General features: G+C 46.4%; 1 protein-coding gene across 1 annotated transcript in view; it reads right to left on the reverse strand.

Annotated features, from left to right (window-relative positions):
• Positions 1-23808, reverse strand: part of LOC140198483 (choline transporter-like protein 4) — a 102072-nt gene that overhangs the window by 71324 nt on the left and 6940 nt on the right.

Below are 23808 nucleotides of genomic sequence, written 5' to 3' on the forward strand. Positions count from 1 at the left end.
AGGGGGAAGGGAGAGGGGAGGGGGAGGGGAGGGGGAGGGGAGGGGGAAGGGAGGGGGGGAGGGGGAGGGGAGGGGTAAAGGGAGAGGGAGGGGTGAGAAGGAGACACACACACACACCCCAGAGAGACGAACCACAGCACCCCCTCCCAGTAGGAGTTGAAGAATTGGAACCACTATCTCCACCCGCCATCCCACCAAACTTTGCCACCAGTGCATTTGGCCTCAGCCTCACACTGACCCTCATCCCTCACCTACACCACCACTGACCCGCAACCCAACCCCTACCAACACCACTCACCCTAAATCCTATCATCAACCCTAATCCCAATCCTTACCACCCGTCTTGTCACCACCACTGACCTTCATCCCAAAACCATACCCCCCTCCCAAAACACTCACCCCACTCCCACCCCTAGGCCACTCCCATCCCAATCCCTCACCCACCCCAACAACACTCACCCCAATCCCAACCCTCGACCAATCCCATCCCAATCCCTCACCCACTCCAACAACACTTACCTCAATCCCAACCCTCAGCCAATCCCATCCCAATTCCTCACCCACCCCAACAACACTCACCTCAATCCCAATTCCTCACCCACCCCAACAACACACACGCCAATCCCAATTCCTCACCCACTCCAACAACACTCACCTCAATCCCAACCCTCAGCCACTCCTATCCCAATCCCTCACCCACTCCAACAACACTCACCTCAATCCCAACCCTCAGCCACTCCTATCCCAATTCCTCACCCACTCCAACAACACACACCCCAATCCCAATTCCTCGGCTGCTCCACCACTGACCTTCACCCAAAGGCACGTGGACATTTGTTGGCCTTTCAGCCCTTTGGGACTTTTCTCCATCGCTCAGTGAGGTTGGTGATTATCCAACTTCCACCTCAACTTCACCAACCCCTCCACTGATCACTACACTCCATGGTTGACATACACGTGTGTTGGGAACCCGTCTTCACTTCGCTCCAGGAGAAGAGGTCACGAGATGAAATCCTCCCCATTTCTGCTTTAGTCAAGTTTATTGTCATTTCGACCATAAACTGCTGGTACAGTACACAGTAAAAAAAACGCAGATGACCCCCTTATTCTGAAACTATGGTCCCCGGTTCCCAATTCTCCCACCTGGAGAAGCCTGTGTGTTGTACTAAATTAGAATCTGAGTCAGGTTTATTATCACCGGCATGTGTTGCGAGATTGTTAACCGAGCAGCAGCAGTTCAATGCCACACAGATAATATAGAAATAAAAAATAAATAAGTAAATCAATTACAGTAAGTAAATCTGTTTATTAAATAGTTAAATTAAAAATAGTGCAAAAGAGAGATTTTTAAAAAGTGAGTAGTGTTCAAAGCTTCAATGTCCATTTAGGAATGGGATGGCAGAGGGGAAGAAGCTGTTCCTGAATCGCTGAGTGTGTGCCATCTGGCTTCTGTACCTCCTACCTGATGGTAACAATGTGAAGAGGGCATGTCCTGGGTGATGGGGGTCCTTAGTAATGGATGCTGCCTTTCTGAGACACCGCTCCCTGAAGATGTCCTAGGTACACAATAGAGGCTAGTACCCAAGATGGAACTGAGTAATTTTACAACTTTCTGTAGCTTCTTTCGATCCTGTGCGGCAGCAGCACACCGCCCCCAAACCAGACAGTAATGCAGCCTGTTAGAATGTTCTCCACTGTACATGTATAGAAGTTTTTGAGTGTTTTATGTGACAAACCAAATTTCCTCAAACTCCTCATGAAATATAACCACTGTCTTGCCTTTGCTGTAGCTGCAACGATATATTGGGATCAAGTTAGATCCTCAGAGATCTTGATCTCAGAAAATTTATCTCAGAGATAAATTCTCCTCTGATCAGCTTCTTTCCATCAGAGCAACCAGTCTTACCAGGAATCTGTGCAGGGGACATTTCCCTCAAATTTCTCCTTGGTATGGAAACCAGGACTCTGACTGTGGTCTCCCCTAGGATGGGACATCAGAACGCATCGAGGGATCAGTGGTGACAAGGAGAGACTGCACCAAGTTCTTTGGGGTCAACACCTCTGCAGATCTATCCTGAGCCCAAAGTAATGGTGCAACCATAAGAAGTCGCGACGGAAACTATATTTGATTAGGAGTTGGCGTCATCAAACATTAGCAAATTTCTACTGCCATGGAGGGGCCACTGCACAAGATCAGAAGAAAAACAGCAGAAAGCTGTAAATGCAGCCAGTCCCATCATGGGCACGAGCCTGCCCAGAATCGAGGACATCTTCAAAAGACAAAGGCTGAGAAAAGGTGGCATCCGTCATGAAGGACCCCGCCATTCAGGCCACACTCTCTTCTCATTGCCACCATCAAGGAGGCACGGGAGCCTGAAGACACACACTCAACATTTCAGAAACAGCTTCTTCCCCTCTGCCATCCGATTGCTGAATGGACAATGAACCCACCAACACTACCTCACCATTTGCTCTCTTTCTGCACTACTTTTTAAAAATATATTTTCTTAGTTATAATTTATAGTAATTTGTATGTCTTTGCACTGTATTGTTGCTGGAAAACAACAAACAGATTTCACGACATATGTCAGTGTTAAGTAAACCTGATTCTGACCTGTATAGGTGAGTGCACACCAAACGATGTCCGCCCATGACTGACATCAGCTCCCCTCCATATCGCTCATGCCCCCTTGACTAAACGATGTCCTCACACCTCTGACATCAGCTCTCCCCCACGTGCGCTCCCCCCCCCCGAGAGGTAACCATAGCAATAGTTTGGGGAGGTAGATAGAACAATGGTTTGGAGATATTACAGGGGGAATCCAGACAAAGAACCCTGTTAGTAAGCTCTGGGGATAATGTCATCGAGTAGGTTAGGACGCAAGCCGCAGGTAACATTGACACAGGACGCATTGCAAGAACTGGGAGGCGTTAGGTCAATCGTGAAAGATTCTCCACCATCTGGGCCACGCCATCTTCTCCCAGGTCCCTTCGGGACTGAAGTCCCACTGCACCAGGTTCAGGAACAACTGCTTCCCTTCAACGTTCCGGTTCTTCAACCAACTGCCACAACCCTAATCACCACGGTTTAGTAACAGTACATCACGATGGTGGTTAGTATGACTTGGGGGATCAGAGTTCAGAGTTCAATTCCCGCCACTCTCTGCAAAGAGATTGTCCGTTCTTCCTGTGACCGCATGGGTTTCCCCCGGGTGCTCCGGTTTCCGCCCACAGTCCAAGGACCTACCAGTTAGTCAGTTATTTGGTCATTGTAAATCATCCTGTGCCTCGGCTAGGGTTAAATAGGTGGGATGCTGGGGGCGTGGCTTGTTGGGCCTGAATCTCTAAATAAATAGACAAACTAAAATAAAAATGAGCACTTTGATCAAAAGTGGAGTTTTGTGCCAATGCTGGAGGACCAAAAGGTTGACTGTACTGTTTTTCCACAGGTGCTGCCTGGCCTGCTGAGTTCCTCCAGCAGTTTGTGTGTGTTGCTCGGATTTCCAGCATCTGCAGATTCTCTTGTTTCTGTTCCGATCGTGTTTACTTGTAAAAACTCTGCACTTGTTTTACGACTTTCTTGTGAATGATGTGTATATAAGATGGACTCTTGGCCTCACGATCTACCTCATTATAACCTTGCAATTTATCGTTCACCTGCACTGCTCTTTTGCAGTAGCTTTTACACTTTATTCTGCATTGTTATTAAAACATAGAGCAGTGCAGCACAGAACAGGCCTTCCAGCCCTTTAGCCTAGTCCAAGATCAACTCACCCTTCCCTCCCACATAACCCTCCGTTTCACTTCCATCCAACTAACAGTTTCTTATAGGTCCGCAAAGTATCGGCCTCTACCACCACCATCTGTGTTAAATCCTGCCCCTATACTTTCCTCCAAACACCTTGTTCTGGCTCAGTGCACTGTGTAATGATGTGTATGAACATTGCACAAGGCGCTGCATCTCGGTACATGTGACGATAATAAACCAGTACCAATAGAGTGGATTCCGGCTAATTGGGCCCTCGGGGCACCCCTTTATTTGGGACAATTCTTGAACTCTTGAAAAAAAGCCGGGATTCCCTTTGTTTCTTTGGGACCAAATGTCGCTCATTTGGGGCAGGAGACTGTGGCTGAATAGTTACTAACTAGTATCAGCCGTGCAGACTTGTGTGGCCATCAGACTGAGCTTCAAGCGAACAGTTTTTAAAGTAGCATCGGTTACGTGTGTTTGCGTTCAGAAGGCAATGATTTTTATCACTGACAATTCTGAACCATTTTGCTCACTGTGGTTTCAGGCATTCAGGCTTCAAGATGTCAGATATGCTGGGATTGAAAACTAGTTAGGAAATATGAATTAGGAATTACCTCACCCAATTACTGCTATTTTTGGGTTACCAATGATAGAATCAAATCATTTAACCTCTTCAGCTCATTAGATGATTGCATTTCTTACTTAAATGGCTAGAAGATCCATTTTGCTGAATTGGAAAGAGATCAATCCTTCCACCACATTTCATTGGTTTTCTCAAACTATGTTGTGTTTAAATTTGGAAAAAATTAGAAGTGTTGTTTATGACCCTTCCATTAAATTCGAAAAGACTCGGAGGTCATTTACTCAGCATTTTCATAGGATGTAATTTGACCATTTCCAAACTTATTTTACTTCTCTGTAATGTTGGTTGAGAGGAACGGAGTCGTCAACACTAAGGTTTTCTTTTCTCTCTTTTTTTTTATGATGTTACAAAACAGCCCAGGTCTTTTTTTTTTTAGTTTAGTTGATTAATTCTGTTTAGATTAGTTTTTTTTTGTTGGGGGGGTTATTATTTTTTTTCTTCCCTTTTTCATAATTTTTTTAGGTATTTTTCTTTGTTTTATATTATTCATTTGTATCCTATATGATTGGGAGTTTTATCATTCAAGTGTTATTTGGCTTTATAATCACTCATGCTAATTATCACAATGTATCCCAATAACTTTGTACTACTACCTTGTTATGTTTATTTTTATGATTGAAAAAGAAAAGGAATTATGGAAATGTTGAAAATCAACTTGAACGTTATAATGAAAGTGAAGATTTGGAGGATGCAATCGTCAAAAGGATTGTCTGAAGGCAGACCATTATCTACACTAGGTGAGCTCTGGTTTTGTTCATTTACAGTCAATCAAAAGAACGCCGCAGATGAATTCTTCCATCGATAACTATTAGGAACTAATACAGAGTTTTATAGCACTACAGTACTGTGGATAGTGTTCTAATTCATTCTGTATTTCATTTAAATACATCAATGGTTACTCAGTTGAATGATATTTTGTGTTTTTCCACTGTGCCTAGGCTTGTGCTGCTGACAATAAACAAGTGAATTATCCCTTCCCCTGGCCAGGGGGTGGGGGAATGTTCGGTCACTCAGAGTTGATGAGATCGTGGACAATCAGGGTCATTATCACTCACATACATCCTGAACTGTGCTGGTCTGTGGCAGCAGCACAGTGCAAAAGAAATCACAACAAGAAATATATAAACAGAGAACAAAAATAGTGAGGTAGTGGTCATGGCTTCACTGTCCACTTCAAATCCTACAAAAGGTACTGGACACAGCCCAGTCCATCATGGGTAAAGCTCTCCACCGTCCCTCCCCATTGAACACATCTAATTGCAACGTTTGTTGTAGGAAAGCAGCATCCATCATCAGGAACCACCACCCAGGACACGCTCTCGTCTCACCGCTGTCATCAGGCAGGAGGTACAGGAGCCTCAGGACCCACACCACCAGGTTCAGGAACAGTTTTACCCCTCAACCAGCGGGAACCATCACCCAGGTCACGCTCTTGTCTCACTGCTGTCATCAGGCAGGAGGTACAGGAGCCTCAGGACCCACACCACCAGGGTCAGGAACAGTCATTACCCCTCAACCATCAGGAAGGAGGTACAGGGGCCTCAGGACCCACACCACCAGGGTCAGGAACAGTCATTACCCCTCAACCATCAGGAAGGAGGTACAGGAGCCTCAGGACCCACACCACCATGTTCAGGAACAGTCATTACCCCTCAACCAGCAGGAAGGAGGTACAGGGGCCTCAGGACCCACACCACCAGGGTCAGGAACAGTCATTACCCCTCAACCAGCAGGCTCTTGAACCAGCGCGGAGAACTTCACTAAACTTCACGCCCCATCACTGAACCATTCCCACAACTTATGGACTTACTTTCAAGGACTCATCATCTCATGTTGTCAATATTCATTGTCTATTTATTTATTTATTATTATTATTTATTTTTTATTTGCACAGTTTATTGTCTTTTGCGTATTGGTTGTCTGCCCTGTTGGGAGTGGTGTTTCATTGATTCTGCTATGATTATTGGATTTACTGAGTATCCTTGCAAGAAAATGAATCTCAGGGTTGTATATGGTGACATATATGTACTTTGATAATAAATTTACTTTAAAATCTGATGGCAGAGGGGAAAGCACAAAAATGAGTGAGCAGAATCCAGAAACACGTGCAACATGAACCTCAAAGTCCCCCAAAACGAATGGACAGCTGTGAGCCTCACTGACCAGTCCTGGTAACATGGAATCCACCTGCTCTTTCCTCCGACAGCTGCTAGCAAGGGAGAGAGGAAGACCAGTCAAACGCAAGCAGATGACAATCACCCAGGCCACACTATGACTATAACACCGAACACTCGCCAATTGCTTGCTCGATGCCTCGCTCAGAGAGAAGCAATGGAATCGATCACGGGCTCATTCCCTCAACGACTCGACCAGAGAGAAGCAATGGAGTTGATCACAGACTCGTTCCCTCAACACCCTCCCCTCTCCCCGTGGTAACAGGTTTCCCACACAGTCCCCAATTCTAGGATCTCAAAACTCAGCAGCAGCCATTACCGGTAAACAACCATTCTTCAACACAAGTATTTCTCCTCAACAACAGACCCACCCAGGGGAGCATGCACAGCTAGGAGGTATCCTGGGGATAGGTTGGCCCCCTTGGGGAATTCCTTCCCAAGCCTAGCACTACTCCACGCAGGAGGCTATGAATGGCGATCCACACCCAACGAGAGGTCCTTGGGCGACCCGTTTTCACACAGCAAGATCCAAGCGCTCCATGGTTGAAACCAAATGGTGCATCCTGTGCCAGTGATGTGGACAGAGGGGAAAATGATTTGTGCTGGCCTCAAAACACCAGTAAAAATTCCTGCCCTCCTAGACAAATACCAATGTGAGCTTTGACCTCAGAGAGCAGGCAGACTCCGAATCACGACAACTTCTCAACCCGAGATGAAATTAAACTTACTATCTCAGATGCCTGGTACAGAGGCTGGACTCTGACAGTCGGAGAGGTCTACAATGGGTCGTCAATGCATCACCAGCAGCAACCAACCCATCAAGGCCATATAGTATACACAGAAAGGTGCAGGAAAAGGGGCCAGTAATATCATGAAGGATCCCACTCACTCTGCTCATGGACTGTCTGTCCCATTCCCATCAGGGAGGAGGCTACGCAGCATCACACCAGGATCAGCAGACCCAAAAACTTTGCCCAAGCAGTAAAGCTGAGCAACACGTTAACCCACTAACACACTCCTCGACATTCCCGGTCACCAATATTTTATCGGTTCCTGTCAGAGTCACCCTATGTACAGACAGACCTGTGCCTGGTGTCACTTTGTGGACATATAATCAATTTATGTATATAAGCCAGCTTATGCATTTATAGTTATTGTGTTCCTTATCTTGTAGTGTGTTTTTGAGCTGGAACAATTAATTTGTTCTCTTTTATACCTGTGTACTGGAAATGACATTAAACAACTTTGAATCCAAGTACATATATCTCACCATACACAACCTTCCGATTCAGTTTTTGCAGGCATTCACAGGAAAATAAGAAATACCATAGAACTTCTGAAAAACTACACAAAAGCAAAGACTGACAAACAGCCAATGTGCAAAAGGAGACAAACTGCGAATAGTCAGAATCAGAATCCGGTTCACTATCACTATCAACGGCACGTCTGCTGGAATCCGGTTCACTATCAACGGCACGTCTGCTGGAATCCGGTTCACTATCAACGGCACGTCTGCTGGAATCCGGTTCACTATCAACGGCACGTCTGCTGGAATCCGGTTCACTATCAACGGCACGTCTGCTGGAATCCGGTTCACTATCGCCGGCACGTCTGCTGGAATCTGCTTCACTATCACCGGCACGTCTGCTGGAATCTGCTTCACTATCACCAGCACGTCTGCTGGAATCTGCTTCACTATCACCAGCACATCTGCTGGAATCTGCTTCACTATCACCGGCACGTCTGCTGGAATCCGGTTCACTATCAACGGCACGTCTGCTGGAATCCAGTTCACTATCACCAGCACGTCTGCTGGAATCTGCTTCACTATCACCAGCACGTCTGCTGGAATCTGCTTCACTATCACCAGCACGTCTGCTGGAATCCAGTTCAATATCACCAGCATGTCTGCTGGAATCCAGTTCAATATCACCAGCATGTCTGCTGGAATCTGGTTCACTATCACTGGCACATCTGCTGGAATCTGCTTCACTATCACCAGCACGTCTGCTGGAATCCAGTTCAATATCACCAGCATGTCTGCTGGAATCTGGTTCACTATCACTGGCACATCTGCTGGAATCTGGTTCAATATCACCGGCACGTCTGCTGGAATCCGGTTCACTATCACCAGCACGTCTGCTGGAATCTGCTTCACTATCACCAGCACGTCTGCTGGGATTTGGGGGATTGCGGCAGCAGTACATTGTAATACATAAATAACAACCGTAAATTACAATAAGAAATGTGTATAAAAATAAATTAAACAATTAATACAAAAAGAGAGGGAAAATACTGGGGTGGTGTTCATGGGTTCATTGTCCATTCAGAAATCTGATGGCAGAGGGGAGGAGGCTGTTCCTGGATTGTTAAGTGTGTATCTTCAGGCCCCTGTACCTCCTCCTTGATGGTAGCAGCAAGAGGAGGACATGCCCTCTTCTCATTAGAAAGTAATCCTGAGAACATGAGTTGTGAAGATTCCTTCGGGCTGGGTGAGGGGTGAGGGGTGAGGGATTGCTGGCACCGGAATGGTTGGGTTGAGAGTCGAGAAGGAAAAGCAGGGAGGGGCTGTGACTGGGACAGGGAGAGGGGGGTGTCAGAGTCCGGGAAGGAGGTGCCAGGTGACAGGCACCTCTCTGCAGTTAGAGACACCTGCCCAGTCGACTCCAGCAGACTGACTCAGGTCACTAGGTGGGGAGGTGGGAAGAGGGAAACGGAGGTCATGGAGTTTGGCCGGGCTGCTGCAGAGAGTGGGGGAGTGGAAGAGATGGTGAGATGCCCAAAGGGGGTTCCGAAGTAAGATGCATGGGCTACCATAACACTGGAACAGAATCAGGCCATTCAGCCCATCGAGTCTGCTCTGCCGTTCCATCAAGGACCATCCCTCTTACTGATCAAGGACCTATCAATCCCCCTTTAAATATTCCCAATAACTTGGCCTCCACAACTGTCTGTGGCAATGAATTCTGCAGATTCACCACCCTCTGACTAAAGAAATTCCTCCTCATCTCTGTTCTAAATGGATAAATTAAAGACACATTTTATTATCTTGATGAACCCGGTGTGGTCTCTTGCTGCTGTAGCCCATGAGTTCAAGGTTCGATGTGTTAGGCGTTCAGAGATGCTCTTCTGCACACAACTGTTATAACGTGTGGTTATTTAGTTACTGTCACCTTCCTGTCAGCTTGAACCAGTCTGACCGTTCTCCTCTGTCCTCATTAACAAGATATTTTCACCCACAGAACTGCCACTCACTGGGTGCTTTTTGTTTTTCCTCACCACTCTCTGTAAACTCTAATGACTGTTGTGTGTGAAAATCCGAGGAGATCAGTAGTTTCTGAGATACTCAAACCACCCTGTCTGGCACCAATTCTGATGTGTGGTCTGAACAACAGTTGAACCTCTTGACCATGTCGGCATGCTTTCATGCACTGAGTGGCTGCCACCTGATTGGCTGATTAGATATTCGCGTTAACGAGCAGGTGTACCGGTGGACCTAATAAAGTAGCCACTGTGTGCATGTTAGTTTTATTTGTCATACTCACATCAAAACATTCAGAGAACTGTGTTGGTCGTAATGTGAGCAACGAAAGGAGTTCAAGGATTTTGCTGGGGGCAGCCCACGAGTGTTGCTGTGCTTCCAGAGCCATCGTAGCGTGCCCGTAACTTACTAACCCTGACGCGTATGTCTCTGGAATGTGGGAGGAAACCAAGGCACCCAGAAGAAACCCATGTGGTCACAGGGAGAACATACAGACTCCTTACAGGCAGTGCCGGGAGTTGAACCCATCCTTCAGCGGTGGTAGGAATACCAACAGTCCTTTATTTTAGTTAACGTGGTCATAATAGGCCAATTGGCCTCTTTCACTTCTTCATACAAAGACAAGCACCTTTGCCAGTAGCTACAGCCCAAGATATACAAGCAATGATTGACTAAGGGTAGTCAGCACGGCTTTGTGCATGTAGGTCATGTCCAACCAATTTTATAGAGTTTTTCAAGGCAGTTACCAGGAAGGTGGACAAAGGCAAGGCAGTGGACGTTGTCTACATGGACTTTAGCAAAGCACTTGACAAGGTCCCACATGGGAAAATGGTCAAGAAGGTTCAGTTGCTCAGCATTCAAGACAAGACAGTAAACTGGATTAGACATTGGCTTTGTGGAAGAGGCCAAGGAGTGGTAGTCGAGGTCGCCTCTCTGACTGGAGGCCTGTGACTAGTGGTGTGCCGCAGGGGTCGGTGCTGGGTCCATTGTTCTTTGTCATCTATGTCAATGATTTGGATAATAATCTGGTTAACTGGATCAGCAAAGTTGCAAATGACACCAAGATTGGGGGTGCAGTGACATCGAGGGAGGCTATCATGGCTTGAAGAAGGATCTTCAGCTGGAAAAAAATGGGCTGAAAATGGCAGATGGAACTTAATGCAGACAAGCATGAGGTTTTGCACTTTGGTAGGGCCAGCCAGGGCAGGTATTACACAATCAGCGACTGGGCACTGGGGAGTGAGGTAGAACAAAAGGATCTGGGAACACAGGTCCATAATTCGTTGAAAGTGGCGTCATAGGTAGATAGGGTCATAAAGAAAGCTTTTGGCATATTGGCCTTTGGAAAGCAGCCAGTGAGTGAGTGGGCCAGTGAAGGAGTGGAGCTTTGAGGCTTTGACTCGAGAGATTCTGGCAGTTTTGGCAGTTGGTCTGTGCAATCAAGTCAATCAAGATTTGAATAGATCAGCAAAAAGCCGTTGATTAGACAATCAAGATTTGAATAGCTCAGACTCAGCAGAAAGCAGCTGATTGGGCAATCGAGGTCAGGTGACCAAGCATTTTGAAAAGTTCAAACAGATAAATAGAGGGATAGCTCAAGCGAAGTGGCCAGTGAGTGAGTGGGCCAGTGAAGGAGTGGAGCTTTGAGGCTTCGACGAGAAGAGGCGGAGGACAAGCTTGCTTGCAGTTGGTCTTTACAATGCCTCCTGAGTTGGTGATGTGCCTCTCATGTGAGATATGGCAGTCTTGGGGGAATGCCCCTCTCCCGTAGAGTCACATCTGCCAGAAGTGCATACGGCTGGGCGATCTGGAAGACCGTGTAAGGAATCTGGAGCAGCAGCTGGATGACCTTCGACTCATAAGGGAGAATGAGGCAGTCATAGATGAGAGCTACTGGGAGGTAGTCACACCTAGGCTGTCGGAAGCAGGTTGTTGGGTGACAGTCAGAGGGGGGAAAGCGAAGGTGAGCAGACAGGTAGTGCAGAGCACCCCTATCACCATTCCCCTGAATAATAAGTTTACCTTCCTGGATACTGTTGGCGGGGACAACCCACCAGGTGTGAGCCACGGTGGCAGGGCCTCCGGCACTGAGTCTGACCCTGTGGTGAAGAAGGGTGGGACGGAGAAGAGGAGAGCTGTCGTCATTGGAGATTCTATAGTCAGGGGGGCAGACAGGAGATTTTGTGGACGTGAGAAGGACACCCGCATGGTTTGTTGCCTCCCGGGTGCCAGGGTCCGGGATGTCTCTGACCGGGTGCACGACATCCTGGTATGAGAGGGAAAGCAACCAGAAGTCGTGATACATGTTGGTACCAACAACATAGGCAGGAAGAGGGATGAGGTCCTGAAGTGTGAATTTCGGGAACTAGGCAGAAGGCTGAAGAACAGGACCTCAAGGGTGGCGTTCTCAGGATGGCTGCCAGTGCTACGTGACAGTGATGGTAAGAATTGGAGGAGATGGCAGTTGAATGTGTGGCTGAGGAGTTGGTGCAGGGAGCAGGGTTTTAGATTTTTAGATCATTGGGATCTCTTCTGAGGAAGGTGGGACCTGTACAAATTGGATGGGTTGCACCTGAACTGATGTTTTTGCAGGGAAATGTACTATGGACATGTGGTCGACGTTTAGAGATCTCTTGCAGGATGTTAGGGATAAATTTGTCCCGGTGAGGAAGATAAAGAATGTTAGGGTGAAGGAACCATGGGTGACAAGTGAGGTGGAAAATCTAGTCAGGTGGAAGAAGGCAGCATACATGAGGTTTAGGAAGCAAGGATCAGATGGGTCTATTGAGGAATATAGGGAAGCAAGAAAGGAGCTTAAGAAGGGGCTAAGAAGAGCAAGAAGGGGGCATGAGAAGGCCTTGGCGAGTAGGGTAAAGGAAAACCCCAAGGCATTCTTCAATTATGTGAAGAAAAAAAGGATGACAGGAGTGAAGGTAGGACCGAATAGAGATAAAGGTGGGAAAATGTGCCTGTGGAAGTGAACGAGGTCCTCAATGAATACTTCTCTTCGGTATTCATCAATGAGAGGGAACTTGATGATGGTGAGGACAATATGAGTGAGGTTGATGTTCTGGAGCATGTTGATATTAAGGGAGAGGAGGTGTTGGAGTTGTTAAAATATTTTAGGACAGATAAGTCCCCGGGGCCTGACGGAATATTCCCCAGGCTGCTCCACGAGGTGAGGGAAGAGATTGCTGAGCCTCTGGCTAGGATCTTTATGTCCTCGTTGTCCACAGGAATGGTACCGGAGGATTGGAGGGAGGCAAATGTTGTTCCCTTGTTCAAAAAAGGTAGTAGGGACAGTCCAGGTAATTATAGACCAGTGAGCCTCATGTCTGTGGTGGGAAAGCTGTTGGAAAAGATTCTTAGAGATAGGCTCTTTGGGCATTTAGAGAATCATGGTCTGATCAGGGACAGTCAGCATGGCTTTGTGAAGGGCAGATCATGTCTAACAAGCCTGATAGAGTTCTTTGAGGAGGTGACCAGGCATATAGATGAAGGTAGTGCAGTGGATGTGATCTATATGGATTTTAGTAAGGCATTTGACAAGGTTCCACACGGTAGGTTTATTCAGAAAGTTAGAAGGCATGGGATCCAGGGAAGTTTGGCCAGGTGGATTCAGAATTGGCTTGCCTGCAGAAGGCAGAGGGTCATGGTGGAGGGAGTATATTCAGATTGGAGGATTGTGACTAGTGGTGTCCCACAAGGATCTGTTCTGGGACCTCTACTTTTCATGATTTTTATTAACGACCTGGATGTGGGGGTAGAAGGGTGGGTCGGCAAGTTTGCAGATGACACAAAGGTTGGTGGTTTTGTAGATAGTGTAGAGGATTGTCGAAGATTGCAGAGAGACATTGGTAGGATGCAGAAGTGGGCTGAGAAGTGGCAGATGGAGTTCAACCCGGAGAAGTGTGAGGTGGTACATTTTGGAAGTACAAAGTAAATGGCAGGATACTTGGTAGTGTGAAGGAGCAGAGGGATCTGTGGGTACACGTCCACAGATCCCTGAAAGTTGCCTCACAGGTAGATAGGGTAGTTAAGAAAGCTTATGGGGTGTTAGCTTTCATAAGTTCGAGGGATAGAGTTTAAGAGTCGCAATGTAATGATACAGCTCTATAGAACTCTGGTTAGGCCGCACTTGGAGTATTGTGTCCAGTTCTGGTCACCTCACTATAGGAAGGATGTGGAAGCATTGGAAAGGGTACAGAGGAGATTTACCAGGATGCTGCCTGGTTTAGAGAGTATGCATTATGATCAGAGATTAAGGGAGCTAGGGCTTTACTCTTTGGAGAGGAGGAGGATGAGAGGAGACATGATAGAGGTGTACAAGATAATAAGAGGAATAGATAGAGTGGACAGCCAGCGCCTCTTCCCCAGGGCACCACTGCTCAATACAAGAGGACATGGCTTTAAGGTAAGGGGTGGGAAGTTCAAGGGGGATATTAGAGGAAGGTTTTTTACTCAGAGAGTGGTTGGTGTGTGGAATACACTGCCTGAGTCAGTGGTGGAGGCAGATACACTAGTGAAGTTTAAGAGACTACTAGACAGGTATATGGAGGAATTTAAGGTGGGGGCTTATATGGGAAGCAGGGTTTAAGGGTCGGCACAACTTTGTGGGCCAAAGGGCCTGTAATGTGCTGTACTGTTCTATGTTCTATAAATCAAAATATTGAGTACAGGACATGGGATGTTATTTTGAAGTTGTGTAAGATGTAATTTGGAGTATTGTGTGCAGTTTTGGTCACTGAGGAGAGGAGAAGATGGCGGCGCGATGCAGCGCGCATGGCCACTCCGGTGGTGATGTCCGTTATTTGTCAAGTAGGGGACCGTGCACAATTCTGATTTGATGGAGACAGATGTGACAGCAAAGAGAAACGTCTGGAGAAGCTTCTGAAATGCCCGCTTTGCTGCCACTGTTATTGTGTGGTAACCGGAATCTCCAGAGAAGAAGGCCCCGAATCCTCAGCTTTGCGTGTTTTGGTGGCCGGGCAAGGTCTAAGGCGCTCAGCAGAGGATGGCGCTCGGGAGGCTGTATCGTAGAGGCTGGTTGGAAGCTCAAGGTTTTTGGACGGATGGACTCCGTGTCGGCTGTGGTCAGCTGTTTCCAAGGCATCGGCAAGTTGTCGGTGCCTGGAGGTTTATGGTAGGGAGTTTCTCCCTTTGCCGCCTGCTATCAGGGACTCGGGAGTCGATCGGGACTTTGAGACTTTTTTTTAACCGTGCCCATGGTCTGTTCTTTATCAAATTATGGTATTGCTTTGCTCTGCTGTAACTATACGTTATAATTATGTGGTTCTGTCAGTGTTAGTCTTTGGTTTGTCCTGTTTTTCTGTGACATCACTCTGGAGGAACATTGTATCATTTCTTAATGCATGCATGCATTTCTAAATGACAATAAATAAGGACTGAGTGTTCTCATAATCTAAATCTAAATCTACCTACTGGAAAAATGTAAATAATATTAAAAGAGTGCAGAGAAAAATTTACAAATATTGCCAGGTCTGGAAGACCTGAGTTGTAAGGAAAGATTGAACAGGTTAGGACTTTATTCCTTGGAATATGGAAGACTAAGAGATTTGATTTAAAAAAAAAAAAAAAAAATTATGAGGGGTTTAGATAGGGTAAATGTGAGCAGGTTTTTTTCCTACTGAGGTTGGGTGGGACTACAAACAGAATTCATAGGTTAAGGGTGAAAGGTTTAAGGGAAACATGAGGAGCAACTTCTTCATTCAGAGAGTGGCGAGAGTGAGAATGAGCTGTCAGCACGAGTGGTGTATGCGAGCTTGATTTCGACACTTAAGAGGAGTTTGGATAGGTACCTGTATGGGAAGGATATGGAGGGCTATCATCCCAGTGCAGATCGATGGGAGCAGAAGTCAGTCTCTCATGGTCCCAGATCACATCTTACAAAATGAGTGTAAGAGCCGAGAGGTAATGTTGCAGCTATATAGGACCCTGTCAGACCCCACTTGGAGTGCTGTGCTCAGTTCTGGTCACCTCACTACAGGAAGGGTGTGGAAACCATAGAAAGGGTGCAGAGGAGATCTACAAGGATGTTGCCTGGATTGGGGAGCATGCCTTATGAAAACAGGTTGAGTGAACTCGGCCTTTTCTCCTTGAAGCGACTGAGGATGAGAGGTGACCTGATAGAGGTGTATAAGATGATGAGAGGCATTGATCGTTTGGATAGTCAGAGGCTTTTCCCCAGGGGTGAAATGGCAAACACGAGAGGGCTTTTTTTTTTTTACGCAGAGAGTGGTGAGTGCGTGGAATGGGCTGCCAGCTATGGTGGTGGAGGCAGATACGATAGGGTCTTTTAAGAGACTGCTGGATGGATACATGGAGCTCAGAAAAATAGAGGGCTATGGGTAAGCCTAGGTAGTTCTAAGGTGAGTATGTGTCTGGCACAGCTTTGTGGGCCAAAGGGCCTGTATTGTGCTGTAGGTTTTCTATGTTTCTGATCAGGAAAGCTCACCAATGCCTGTACTTTCTGAGGAAGCTGAAGAGAGCTGGACTTAGCACATCCATACTCAGGTCATTCTGCAGATGTGCAGTGGAGACAATCCCAACAAACTGCATGGTAGAGAAACAACACTACAACAAACAGGATGGCGGGAGGAGAGAGAGCAGCATGCCGCACGTGCACAGCTCTCCGGTGAAAAATGATATCGTATCTGTTAAATAGGAGCCGTGGACAATTCTGATTTGATGGAGACGGACGTGAAAGCACAGGGGAACATCTGGAAAAATTTCTGAAATGCTCGTTCGCTGCTGTCGTTGCTGCGCGGTCGGGAATCTTTCGGAGGGAAGGCTTCAAAATCACCGGCCTCGCCTGCTTTTGGCGACCGAGATGGAGGCTCGAATCGTTCGGATAGAGATGGCGCTCAGTACTCAGTGTCAGAGAGCTGATCAGAGCTCGAAGTTTTTGGATGACTCAGAGTCGGACCGCGGTCAGGTATGGCAGGGAGAGTTTTTCTTCCTTCTCTCTGTCTCGTGAGATGTGGGACATTCGAAAGACTTTGAACTTTTTACTGTGCTCATGGACTTCTTCATCAAGTTATGGTATTGTTGCACTGTTGTAACTATATGTTATAATGTGGTTTTGTTAGTTTTTTTTCCAGTCTTGGTCTGTCCTGTGTTTTGTGATATCACACCAGAGGAAATATTGTTTCATTTCTTAATGCATGCATTACTAAATGACAATAAAAGAGGACTACGTGTCCTCATAATCTAATGGAAGTGAAAACTGCCCAATGCATTTGGAGCACCAGCTAACCTGCCATCAAGGACATACAGTACACAGTATAGCCAGAAAAGTGCCAATAACATCATAAAGGATCCCACCCACCCTACTCACGGACTGTTTGTCCTGTTGACTGTTTGGGAGGAGGCTACGGAGCATCCACGACAGGACCACCAGACTCAAAAACAGTCACTTTCCCCAAGCAGTAAGGCTGATCAACACCCCCACCCACTAACACTTTATTATGCCGATCAGTCACCCTATGTACAGCTGAGAGTTACGTCTCCTAATCGATCCATGAATACAAGCTATCTTATGTATTTATACTTAATGTGGGTTATAAAAAATATTATTATTGTGCTGCATCAGATCTGGAGTATCAAGTTTATTTTTCATTTCACTTGTTCCCTTGTTTCCAGGAAATAACATGAAACAATGTTGAATCCTGTCAGAAGCTCTCTCTGCCCCGGTTTAGGAGAACCTGATCATGTCAAACTTGTTGTGACAAGAATCGCAGTTCACAATTAATGGTGACAAACACTAGCTTTGTGTTTCTTGGGAGCAGGAGCTTTCCAACTGCGGCTCTGAGTGAGAGTGGAGAGCGCACAGCCCGGAGGGAGAGGCCACGGTCAGAGTGCAGACAGTCTACGTTGCCAGCCTCCCCAGCCAGACTGCCAATGGTCGGGATCAACCAGGGATGCAGCACCCCAGACGCCTACGCAAGCCAGGGCAGTAGGAGTTGGAGGGAACGCTGCCCCTCTCCACACAGCTGATGAATCCAAAGGAACATCACACAGCACTTCAGTTTGGTGTTAGCGGTGTTGTAGGAATTGCCAGTCAGCTTTGAACTCAATGTCCGACTGCCTGAGGGACTCCAGCTCCAGATTTGTCCCTTGGGGTTTACTCCCAAAGCCTTCCCCATGAGTGGGTGTAGCCGCAAGGCAGCGGAGGCTTGAGATGAGAGTTTTCCTTCTCCGAGGTGAGCTGCCTACCATGTCTGATGAGCCCCATCTGCTGAAAGTGACTGGTTTTAATGTGCCCAGTAACCGCCACGATCGGCAGAAGGAGCAGATATCTACACTCAGAGGTACCAAATAAAGTGACTACCGAGTTTCTTTCCAGGTCAAGGTAACATGCTGAAGCCAATGTCTATCAGAGAAATAGAGCAATACAGCATGGTTACAAGCCCTTCGCCTTCCCCCCCCCACCATACACCTGTCCAAGTGCTCAGGCCAATGTCTATCAGAGTCATACAGCAATACAGCATGGTTAAAAACCCTTCACCGCACCCCCCATACACCCGTCAAAGTGCTCAGTCCAATGTCTATCAGAGTCATACAGCAATACAGCATGGTTACAAGCCCTTCACCGCACCCCCCATACACCTGTCCAAGTGCTCAGGCCAATGTCTATCAGAGTCATACAGTAATACAGCATGGTTAAAAACCCTTCACCACCCCCCCATACACCCGTCAAAGTGCTCAGGCCAATGTCTATCAGAGTCATACAGCAATACAGCATGGTTAAAAACCCTTCACCGCACCCCCCATACACCTGTCCAAGTGCTCAGGCCAATGTCTATCAGAGTCATACAGCAATACAGCATGGTTAAAAACCCTTCACCGCACCCCCCATACACCTGTCCAAGTGCTTCCTCAATGACACTATTTAACCTGCTTCGACCACTGCCTCTGGGACTCACCATCGTCTGGGTGAAAAACCTGCCCCTCAGATCTCTGTTAAATCTTTCCCTCTCATCCTAAAGTCAATGATTGGGTAACAAATGCAGACAGAGCAAAGAGTTAAATTGTACCGCAGAGGCAAAATTCAAAAGAGCGAACAATGCAGGACTGAAGGTGCTGTGTTTAAATGTGCATAGCATTCGGAATAATGTGGATGAACTCATGGCCCAATTAGAGATGGGTTGGTGTGACATTGTGGATGTCAATGAGTCATGGCTGAAAGAGAGCAACAGTTGGGAGCTCGACATCAAAGGATTTACTTTGCATTGAAAGGACAGACAGGAAGGCATAGGCAGTGGTGTGGTTCTGTCGGTAAAAGATGGAATTACATCTTTAGAAAGAGGTGACATAGGGTCAAAAAACTTTGAATCGTTGTGAGTGTCTTTAAGAATCTGCAAAGGTAAAAACACCATTACTGGAATCACATATAGGCCTCCAAATAGTAGCCAAGATGTGGGGTTGAGATTGCAAAAGGAGCTGAAAAAGGCATGTAATAAGGGTAATGTCACAATTGTAATGGGGGACTTCAAGGTGCAAGAGGATTGGGAAAATCAAGTTGGTATCGAATCGCAAGAGAGGGAATTTGTTGAGTGGCTACGAGATGGCTTTTTAGAGCAGCTTGTGCTTGAGCCTACTCGAGGAAAGGCTATTTCAGAATGGATGTTATGTAATAACCCAGATCTTATTAGGGAGCTTAATGTAAGGGAATCCCTTCGGAGGCAGTGACCATGATATAGAACACAGAAAAGCTATATAGGATAATATAGAACATAGAAGAGCTATACAAGAGCCTCTCAGTGCTTGAACTCAATCCCACGGCTGATGAAGGCCAATGCACCGTATGCTGCCTTAACCACAGAGTCAACCTGCGCAGCTGCTTTGAAGGTCCTACGGACTCTGACCCCAAGATCCCTCTGATCCTCCACACTGCCAAGAGTCTTACCATTAATACTATATTCTGCCATCATATTTGACCTACCAAAATGAACTACCTCACACTTATCTGGGTTGAACTCCACCTGCCACTTCTCAGCCCAGTTTTTGCATCCTATCAATGTCCCACTGTAACCTCTGACAACTCTCCAGACTATTCACAACACCCCCAACCTTTGTGTCATCAGCAAATTTACTAACCCATCCCTCCACTTCCTCATCCAGGTCATTTATAAAAATTGCGAAGTGTAGGGGTCCCAGACCTGAGGCACACCGCTGGTCACCAACCTCCATGCAGAATATGACCACTTTGTGCCTTCTGTGGGCAAGCCAGTTCTGGATCCACAAAGCAATGTCCCCTTGGATCCCCTGCCTCCTTACTTTCTCAATAAGCCTTGCATGCGGTACCTTATCAAATGCCTTGCTGAAATCCATGTACACTACATCCACTGCTCTTCCTTCATCAATGTGTTTAGTCACATCCTCAAAAAATTCAATCAGGCTCGTAAGACATGATCTGGCTTTGACAAAGCCATGCTGACTATTCCTAATCATATTATACCCCTCCAAATATTCACAAATCCTGCCTCTCAGGATCTTCTCCATCAGCTTACCAACCACTGAAGTAAGACTCACTGGTCTATAATTTTCTGGGCTATCTCTCCACCCTTTCTTGAATAAGGGAACAACATCTGCAACCCCCCCAATCCTGCAGAACCTCTCCTGTCCCCTTTGATAATGCAAAGATCATTGCCAGAGGCTCAGCAATCTCCTCCCTTGTCTCCCACAGTAGCCTGAGGTACATCTCATCCGGTCCCGGTGACTTATCCAACTTGATGCTTTCCAAAAGCTCCAGCACATCCTCTTTCTTAATGTCTATATGCTCAAGCTTTTCAATCTGCTGTAAGTCATCCCTAAAATCACCAAGGTCTTTTCTGTAGTGAATACTGAAGCAAAGTATTCAGTATTCAACATGATTGAATTCATACTGCATTTTGAGAGGGAGAAGCACAAGTCACATGTATCAGTATCACAATGGAATAAAGGGAATTACAAAGGCATGAGAGAGGAGCTTGCCCAGGTGGATTGGAGGAGGATACTGCAGGGATGACAGCAGAGCAGAGATGGCTGAAGTTTCTAGGAATAGTCCGCAAGGCGCAGGTCAGATATATCCCAAAGAAGAACTTGTTCTGAAATGGCAGGGGTACCAACTGTGGCTGACTAGGGAAGTTAAGGACTGCATAAAAGCCAAGGAAAGGGCATACAAGGTAGCAAAAGTTAGTGAGAAGTTGGACGATTGGGAAGCTTTTAAAATCCAACAAAAGGAAATTTAAAAGCTATAAGAAGAGAAAAGATGAAATATGAGGGCAGGCCAGCCAATAACATAAAGCAGGATGCCAAAAGTTTTCTTTTCCAGTTATATAAAATAAAGTACAAGAGAGCTGAGAGTTGATATTGGACCACTGGAACATGATGCTGGTGAGGTAGTAATGAGGGACAAAAAATGGCAGATGAACCTAATGGGTACTTTGCACCAGCCTTCACTGTGGAAGACACTGGCAGTGTGCCAGAGGTCCGAGTGTGTCAGGGAGCAGGAGTGAGTGCCATTACTATTACAAAGGAAAAAGTGCCAGACAAACTCAAAGGTCTTAAGGTGGCAAACACAAGGAAATCTGCAGATGCTGGAATTTCAAGCAACACACATCAAAGTTGCTGGTGAACACACTAGGCCAGGCAGCATCTCTAGCAAGAGGTACAGTCGACGTTTCAGGCCGAGACCCTTCATCCTGATGTAGGGTCTCAGCCCAAAACGTCGACTGTACCTCTTCCTAGAGATGCTGCCTGGCCTGCTGCGTTCACCAGCAACTTTTATGTGTGTTGCTGGTCTTAAGGTGGGTAAGTTACCTGGACCAGATGAATTATATCCCAGAGTCCTGAGAGAAGTTGCTGAAGAGATAATGGATGCATTGCTCATGATCTTTCAAGAATCACTTGATTCTGACATGGTCCCAGAGGACTGGAAGATTGCAAATGTCACTCCATTCTTTAGGAAGGCAGGAACGCAAAACAAAGGAAGTTATAGGCCATTTAGCCTCACCTCAGTGGTTGGGAAAGTGCTGGAGTCTATTATTAAGGATGAGGTTTCAAGGGACTTGGAGACTAATGATAAAATAAGTCAAAGTCAGCATGATTTCTGTATGGGGAAATCTTGCCTGAGTTCTTCGAGGGAGTAACAACATGCTGACAAAGGAGAGGTAGTGGAGAAACAAGAGAAAATCTGCAGATGTTGGAAATCTGAGCAACACAAACAAAATGCTGGAGGAACTCAGTCAGCCAGGCAGCATCTATGGAAAAAAGTACAGTTGATGTTTCGGGCCAAAACCCTTCAGTCTGAAACATCGACTATACTTTTTCCCATAGATGCTGCCTGGCCTGCTGAGTTCCTCCAGCGTTTTGTGTGGGAGAGGCAGTGGCTGTCAGTTACTTGGATTTTCAGAAGGCATTTGATAAGGTGCCACACATGAGGCTGCTTAACAAGATAAAATCCCATGGCGTTACAGGACAGATACTGGCATGGACAGAGGAATGGCTGACAGGCAGGAGGCAGCGAGTGGGAATAAAAGGGACCTTTTCTGGTTGGCTGCCAGTGACTAGTGGTGTTCCTCAGGGGTCAGTATTGGGACCGCTACTTTTCACATTGTTTGTCAGTGATTTGGATAATGGAATTGATGGCTTTGTGGATGATACAAAGATAGGTGGAGGGGTAGGTAGTGCTGAGGAAGCAATGCGATTGCAGCAGGACTTAGACAAATTGGAAGAATGGGCAAAAAAGTGGCAGATGGAATATAATGTTGGGAAATGTACGATAATGCACTTTGGTAAAAGGAACAATAGTGCAGACTATTATCTAGATGGAGAGAAAGTCTAAACATCAGAGGTGCAGAGGGAATTGGGAGTCCTCATGCAAGACTCCCAGAAGGTTAATTTACAGGTTGAGTCAGTGATAAAGAAGACAAATGAAATGTTGGCATTTATTTCAAGGGGAATAGAGTATAAAAATGAGGAGATAATGCTGAGGCTTTATAAGACTCTAGTCAGGTTACACTTGGAGTATTGTTTACAGTTTTGGGCCCCAGATCTCAAAGGATGTGTTGTCATTGGAGAGAGTCCAGAGGAGGTTGACAAGGATGATTCTGGGAATGAAGGGGTTAATGTATGAGGAGCATTCGGCATCTTTGGGCCTGTACTCACTGGAATTTAGATGAATGCAGGGGGATTTCACTGAAATGTTGAACAGACTAGATAGGGTGGGTGTGGAGAGGATGTTTCCTGTGGTGGATTTATCCAGAAGTAGAGGGCACAGCCACAACATTGAGGGGTGATCTTTTAGAACAGAAGTAAGGAGGATTTTTTTTTGCCAGAGAGTGGTGAATCTGTGGAATGCTCTGCCACAGACTGCAGTGGAGGCCAAATCTATGGATATATTTAAGGTGGAAGTTGATCGTTTCCTGATCGGTCGGGGCATCAAAGGTTATGGCAAGAAGGCAGGTGTGTAGGGTTAAGTGGGATCCGGAGATCAGCCATGATGGAACGGCGGAGCAGACTTGATGGGCTGAATGGCCTAATTCTGCTCCTATGTTTTGTGGTCTTATGGTCTAAATGTATGCCCTCGAATTCTGGTCTCCCCTACCCTGGAGAAAAGGTCTCCCCTACTCACTTTATGGGTGCCTCTCATAATTTCAAATATCTTCTATCCACGCTGGTGTCTTTCCTGTGCCATGGGCTCTTACCCTGCTTAGCAGCATCATGTGCGGCATTTTGTCAAAGGCCTGTGGTCAGGTCGGAGCCAGACAGGACTAGGGTCGCAAAATCCCTCCCCTGAACACTGGGATAGGAACTGGCTTATTAGATACAGTGAAAAGCTTGTCTTACATACTGCTTATGCCGATCAGCTCATGACACAGGGTATTGAAGCGGAATCAGGTAAACCTATAAGAATGCAGAATAAATTAGCAGCTCCCGAAAACGTGCGGTGCCAGTAAATGATAAAGTGCAGGAT

The sequence above is a fragment of the Mobula birostris genome, chromosome 5, assembly GCF_030028105.1.
Source record: "Mobula birostris isolate sMobBir1 chromosome 5, sMobBir1.hap1, whole genome shotgun sequence".
Classification (NCBI taxonomy): domain Eukaryota; kingdom Metazoa; phylum Chordata; class Chondrichthyes; order Myliobatiformes; family Myliobatidae; genus Mobula; species Mobula birostris.